A 6,990-nucleotide genomic window follows, 5' to 3' on the forward strand; every position below is an offset into this window, starting at 1 on the left:
GGAGGGGAGTGAGGGGGAGGGGAGGGGGGAGGGAGAGGGGAGGGGAGTGAGGGGGAGGGGAGGGGGGAGGGAGAGGGGAGGGGAGGGGAGGGGAGGGGAGGGGGAGAGGAAGGGGCCCACCTGGACGGATGGCCTCCCCGCTTGCGCTGGGGTCTCCCAGGAGCTGTCTCCCCATTAACTGCCTCCCTTTGCTCCTGAGCGCACCTGGCTCAGGATCTCAGCTCCCAGGATCCCCTGGGGAGGCCACTAATCTGCCCTAAGGCCCGGGATCCCCAACCCCTGTGGATTCGCATAAAGAAGCCCTTTGTCGGGGGGCGGGGGGCGGGGAGCACCGGGGGGTTGGCAGACATGGAAGCAGAAGGCGGGGCTCCCTCCAGACACAAGGGGATGGACGGGTGGGGCTCCGTTCTCTCATTTCCCCCAGTGCGCCCAGGAGACCCCATCCCCTAGGGACCGGCTCCCTCCACAGCTGTGTCTACATCAGGGCTTCCTCCTGTGTCCCGGGAGAAACTCCAAGGCCTTACCATGTCAAGAGCAAGCCCAGCTCCTTACGTGGATGTCTGTGGAGCACCTATACATAGGAATGGTGCTGGGCTCTGCACAGCCAGGGCCAGTGGCAGAGACAGAGAAGCGAGCCCGGGTCTGGGTGGGGGGATGGGGGGGTGATAGGAGCCCACAGGACGGGCACTGCACCCAGCCCAGGGCCAGGACAGCCTCCTGGGCAAGGTGGCTCCTGCATGGTGCTGCCGGGCAATGGGGCGGGTGGAGCGGGCAGGGGTCATGCCACACTGTGCAAACAGCATGTGTACAGCAGGGAGGATTCTGGAAAATGTAAGAGGTTCACAGGGCAAGGGCACAGAGCACAGGGGCTGGCAGGTGGGGCTCGGGGAGGGAGGGGTAGGTGCTGATGTGCTGATACATGATGAATGACCAGCTGCCTGACAAGAGAAGCATGAGCACACATGCGTATATCAGTTTATTCTCCATTTTATTGAGATAAAGGACGTATAGTATGCAGTTTACAGATAATAATAAAACAGACGGTACTTTTTATTGCGAAGTCCCCACGGCCAGTTGATTCACATGGAATGCTTCGGTTGATTTTTGTCAAACTCTTGCATTTGTAGCCAACCTACAGTTGCATTTCAATCCTAATGGGACAATGTTTTGTGCTATTCACGATGTAACAGTTACAAACACCGCAGCCTTTTAGGTCAGTCTGCATTACTTATATTTTCTCCACCGCTTTCTAAAGACTAAACCATCAACAAAAATATCTCAAGCTCTGATTTGTAGCATTTGCTGAATCCCGTGGTGTAAACGGCTGATTTCAAGCCGCTGCCACGCAAAGTTGGGAAGAACTGTGCAGTGGAGGTGTTGGCGAGGATTTCCGCCCCTCAGATGCAATAGAGGCAAATAACTGAAAAGGCAGAAATGATAGTAACATACAGTAATAGAATCAGGAAGTGATGAGTTTTGAGCATTTGTTACCTCTGTTTTAATGTATTTCATTGCACGTTCATCTACATCATTAATAACAACCGTTTAACACCCAGTTCTCAAAAGCCAGTATAATAAGCCAGGCCAGCAGCCCCTGCAGGTAGAGACGGGACCGTGGAGGGACGGCCAGTCCGAGCAACGGAGTGGAAGGTGGCCGCGGAGGGCGCAGATCTGAATGTGCCGCCCTCCCGCTGACGCCTCTCTGGGTCCTGATGCTGGAACCCGTAAATGTATCATCTTACATGGCAAAGGGGATTGAAGGTAGCAGATGGAAGTGAAGTCGGTAATCAGCTGGCCTTACAATAAGGAGATGATTCTGGGTTATCGGGGTGGGCCCAGAGTAATCACCAGCGTCCTTAAACGTGGCAGAGGAAGGTAGCAGAGGGGCTCGGAGCGATGTGATGTGAGGAAGACGTGAGCCGCCCTTCTGCCCTCGCAGACACAGTAAAAGCCACCCCGAGCCACGAACCGACGGCGCCCCTCCAGCTGGAATAGGCAGGAGACGGGGTCCCCCCGGAGCCTGCAGGAGGGACCAACCCTGCCGACACCCTGATTTGAGCCCAGTGAGACTCGTGTCAGACTTTTAATGCCCAGGCATGTAAGACGATCGATTTGTGTAGTTTTAAACCGCTAAGTTTGTGCTGATGTGTTACAGCGACAGGAAACTAGCGCACAACCTGCCATATTTCTAGGTCCTGTTCTGTGACCTCTGTGAACGGCCTGGGGGGGCAACAGGTGGGGGTCTGAGCTGACCCACCAGGGCCTTGGGTGGGACTTAGCTTCCGGAAGAGGACCAAGGAGAGCAGTCTTGATCTGGTTGGGCTGTTATGAGGAATAAGGAAGTTCAAGGCGGGTGAAGCTCCGGGGCCTGTGGTCCTTAATTATCGTCAGGGCTGCAGAAACCGGAGGCAGGAAGGGGCCGGTCTTTATTAATCCAGCCCCTCTGGGCAAACTGTTCCTCTTTGCCCAGAAACAGCAGCAGTTGAAAGCAAGTCCTGGGCTGTTCATTGTTTCCCAACAGACGTGACGGCCAGATCTGCCTAATTCTGACGGCGGCTTGGCCCCAGGCCAGCAAGGCCAGCGAAGTGTTTGTTTGCCTTTAGTCCCCTAATGACTTGGGAAAAAGCCACCTTTGGGCAACACGTCCCTCAAACAGATCAACAGAGCAGAAAATGCTCCTTTTCTCAGCCACGGCTGGGTGACACAGGGGTGGGGTGGCGGGTACCAGGCCTTCCCCCCAGCCTCTGAGCCCACGTCCTGGGTGCCCAGTGCTCATGTGGAGGTGCCCACCTCCAGCCCTGTGTGGCCTCACCTGAGAGCAGGTGGGGGAGGCAGGGCAGGTGTAAGGCTGGGACGTGAACGAGCGCGTCACATGGTCACCAGAGCACCTACACCAGGCCTCAACAGACTCTAGTCTCGGCCAAGTCAGAGGCCCTCCGGGTTCAAAGATACAGGCCAAGGGGTAAGGCGGGGAGAGGGAGGGATGGATTGGGAGCTTGGGGTTGGTAGATGCAAACTATTAGATACAGGATGGATAAACAACGAGGTCCTGCTGTAGAGCACAGGGAACTCTATCCAGTCTCCTGGGATAAACCCTAATGGAAAAGAATATTGACAAAAGAATGGATACATGTGTATAAAGGAGCCGCTTGGCTTTACGGCAGAGACTGACACATCATTGTAAGTCGACTGCACTTCAATTAAAAAAAAAAGATACAGGCCTCCGAGTCTGGAAAAATCCACAGAATGGACCTGCTGCTGCAGGGCCGACTTAGGGCGAAGTAGGGAGGTGGGGGACAGAGTGCTGGGGCGCGAGGCTCCCCCTCCCGCCTGCTCGGGGGTCTCAATCCACTGTCCCTCCCCCTCCAGGCTGAGGAGCATCGCGACGGATGGGGGGGGGGGCAAGACCCTCGCCACCGAGCGTGGGGGCCTGGGGCCTGGGCTGCCTCTGCCCCCTCAGCCCCCACGACTGCTTTCCTCGGGGGACGCGTGTGCCTCGGGGGAAGACAAGGCTCCGCTTGGCAAGACATCGGGACGGTGCCTGTGCTGAGGTCAGACCCCGGCTGCGCCGCCAGGGCTTCGGGACCGTCTGACACTTGGACAGGGTCTGAGGCGTGCTCAGGGACCCCAGGCCCAGTGTCCGTGTCACCCACAGCCACAGGGACCCCCTCGGCCTCCCATTTCTTCAGCCCTGCCGAGGGCGACGTGCTGGCTGCCAGGAAGAGGGGAGACCCCCAGACCCACCCCCAGGAAAGGCTCCCTCCACCGAGGGCCGCCCGCCCTCACCTCCAGCACAGCCAGGCTCCCTGCCCTGCGCTCTGGTTCAAGTTCACGCTCTACCCCGTGCCTGTGAGAGGGCTTCGCGGCGGGAGGGGCTGCCAGTGCCCCTTTGGGCCCCAGGGACCACCAAGGGTCGCTGATGCTGAGGACCCATCAGCTGGCCCTCCCGCAGCTTGGCCTCCGTGGCTGTGCTCTCCTGACGCCCAGCCTTTGGCTCATTTGAGGCCACAGAACTTTCTAGACTGCATTGGAAGGAGAGGGCAAAGCCATAGGAAGGAGACTGTGGGCCTTGCTGTCTGCATTTTCTAAGTATCCTGAGATAGTCTGCACAAAACATTTCTTCTAAGGCTGCCAGCTCCAGGTAAGCTGACGCCAACAGTGCGTGCGTGCCCGGCCCTGAACCCTCGGACCAGCCAGGGCTGCGCCCTGGCCCCTCTGTCCTCCCTCCCCGGCCTCTGTCGTGTTCCCTGTCCCCTAGCTTCTCTGCCCCACCGTTGTTTAAGGCTCTCCTGCATCTGTGTCTCATGACAGGGTGCAGAGGACACACCACTGCATCTTCATACAGACACGGCGTCCAAACTCAGAGTCACCCCACAGGGGTGTCCTCTCTCTTACCTCAGCTGGCGTAAATATGATGAGCTGAGAGCTAGTTAGAACCTTTACCGACGGTTGTAATTAGAGCTGCACGATTTGTGGAGGTGCATGTTGTCGATGATTTGGGGGACATTTACCAATGATAATTCTGCATATGCTAATTATATTTTTCTCTCCCTCTTGGTTCCGTGGGGTTTTGTTGTCGTTGTTCTTTTTCTCATTCTCTCTTTTTTCTGTAATCACAAAATCCACAGAGAGAATACTGGAGTGAGCTGGTCAACTTTGCAATACTTGGGCTTCCCGGCAACCACTTCGTGAAAAAGAAACGCAAACAGATCATTGGTTTGGGCCACAGGGAAGGAAGCCTGACTGTGCTGTGTGCAGGACTCTGGGCCCAGGTAGGCAAAGCTGGCGCCCAGAGAGCCGGGTGTGGCCTCGCGGGACCAGCGTGGGGCTTCAAAGGTTGTGAAATGGGACGGACACCCTGCAGGAAGATGAGAAATACTGTGAAAGTCTCAATCCGATCGATTCCACCCGGAATCAAACCCCAGGATGAACATATTACATCCTCGGTCTGCCTGAGGGGGTGTCTACCCCTGCGCTGACGCACCCGAGTCCCCGTGGTGACTGACATGTCTATTTTGCTGAGCTGATGGCGATCTCCGCTACGCTCAAAAGCGTATTTGTAAGCACTTTGTGAGGTGTGTAAAGTACGACGCAGCCCCAAACGGTGGAGAGAACGTCTTCCCCTGCTCGCTCTTGTTGCCTTCACTGGTCGGTGCTGGCTGTCACACATGGCCGGGGTCGGGGGTCTCTGAGCTGAGGCCCCTGACCCCCTTAGCCCAGAGCTGCCTGGGTCCTGCGGTGACTTCCCTGCTCTGTAAGGAAATCAGAGCTGGAAGCAGGGAGGGGCCGGCCTCCCAGTAGCCTGGGCACCTCTTTAGGAGGACTCAGCCCTCAGAGGGGCCCACGGGTGCCCTCAGACATCTACGCCCTTTGGCACCCCTGGTCCCTGTGCAGTAGAGGGTTAGCTCAGCGGAGGTGGGGTGTTAAACCCTGCACCTTGCTACAAAGGGCCCGTTTCTGCTGGGTCCTGGGAACGTCCAGCCTGCTAAGAGGGTGTCTGTGCACCTGGGGCCTGGGACCCTGCCTGGTATTTGTGCTAATGGTGCGATTGATGGCGGGGTGTGGGGGGACTGAGCACATCCGTTTTTTCTTTTTTTAAAATAAACTTATGTATGTATTTATTTTTGGCCGCGTGGGGTCTTTGTTGCTGTGCGCGGGCTTTCTCTGGTTGTGGCGAGCGGGGGCTACTCTTCGTTGTGGTGCGCGGGCCTCTCACTGCAGTGGCTTCTCTTGTTTCGGAGCATGGGCTCTAGGCGTGCGGGATTCAGTAGTTGTGGCACACAGGCTCAGTAGTTGTGGCTCGCGGGCTCTAGAGCGCAGGCTCGGTAGTTGTGGCGCACGGGCTTCGTTGCTCCGCGGCATGTGGGATCTTCCCGGACCAGGGCTCAAACCCGTGTCCCCTGCATTGGCAGGCAGATTCTCAAGCACTGCGCCACCAGGGAAGCCCTTGAGCACATAAGTTTGACCTGGCGACGGGAGGAAGCTGCGGTCTGAGTAGTTCAGGTCGCCCACGTGGGTGCCTCACACCTACGCAACTGACCTCCAGTAAAACCCTGGACGCCAAGGCACATGAGCTTCCCTGGTTGGCAATGCCCCACACGGGTTGTCACAAGCCTTTGCCAGAGAATTAGCAGCGTCCGCAAGCCTCCACTGGGAGAGCCAAGGCGAGCTCAGCCTGCTGCCTCCTGGCCTCCTCTCTGCACTCCTCTCGCTTGTAGATTCTCATCTGCATTCTTTCACTATAATAAACTGTAACCTCTGTGTCCTGTGAGTCTTTCTAGAGGGTCATCAAACTTACAGGTGGTCTTGGGGACCCCGGCACATCCTTCTCCCCAGAAACGTCCCCCACTGGAGCCTCCGTCAGAGCAGGATTAAGATGATTCCTGCCCTTCATGGGAGAAAGGGACCTTCTAAAATTCTCGTAACAGGAGCATGGATGGATAGCTGTGCAGGGGAGGAAAATGACGTCACCTCCTTTGGCTGCCACTGAGGCTTGAGGTCCAGCAGATCCAGCCCAGCCCTAGTGCCCAGCGTGAATCCCAAGGGAGGGTGTTGGGCCTCTTGTCCCGAGTTCTAGGACAGTCAGAGCAGCGTGGTGCCCGTCCTGTTAACAGCCTCGGTGTTGCTCTCAAGCTGGGTTCCTACACTGAAGCCGCGCATGGTGGTCGGCCGCTCGGAAGCCTGACGTCCCCACCACCCATGGGCCTCGTGCGAGGTCCTTCCTCTCTCTGGGCTCAGTTTCTCCACCTGAAGAATGAGCGGCAGGGTTCCTGCCTCAAAGGGTAGATGAAACCGTACGACCTATGCGAAGCACATGGTTCAGTGCCCAGCATGTCCGTGTTAGCATTGGAAATGGTGTCAGGGGTACAGTCTCAGCCCTGAACCCCAATCAGCAGGGCTGGCATCTGTCACACCCTCCCAGGTTACTCAGCTTCCACCGGCTTCTGTGCCACCTGCGACACGGGGACGGTAACAGCTCCTGCACAGCGC

This window comes from Aethalodelphis obliquidens, unplaced genomic scaffold (assembly GCF_003676395.1).
Source record: "Aethalodelphis obliquidens isolate GAN/ISIS:26980383/991018 unplaced genomic scaffold, ASM367639v1 scaffold1, whole genome shotgun sequence".
NCBI lineage: Eukaryota > Metazoa > Chordata > Mammalia > Artiodactyla > Delphinidae > Aethalodelphis > Aethalodelphis obliquidens.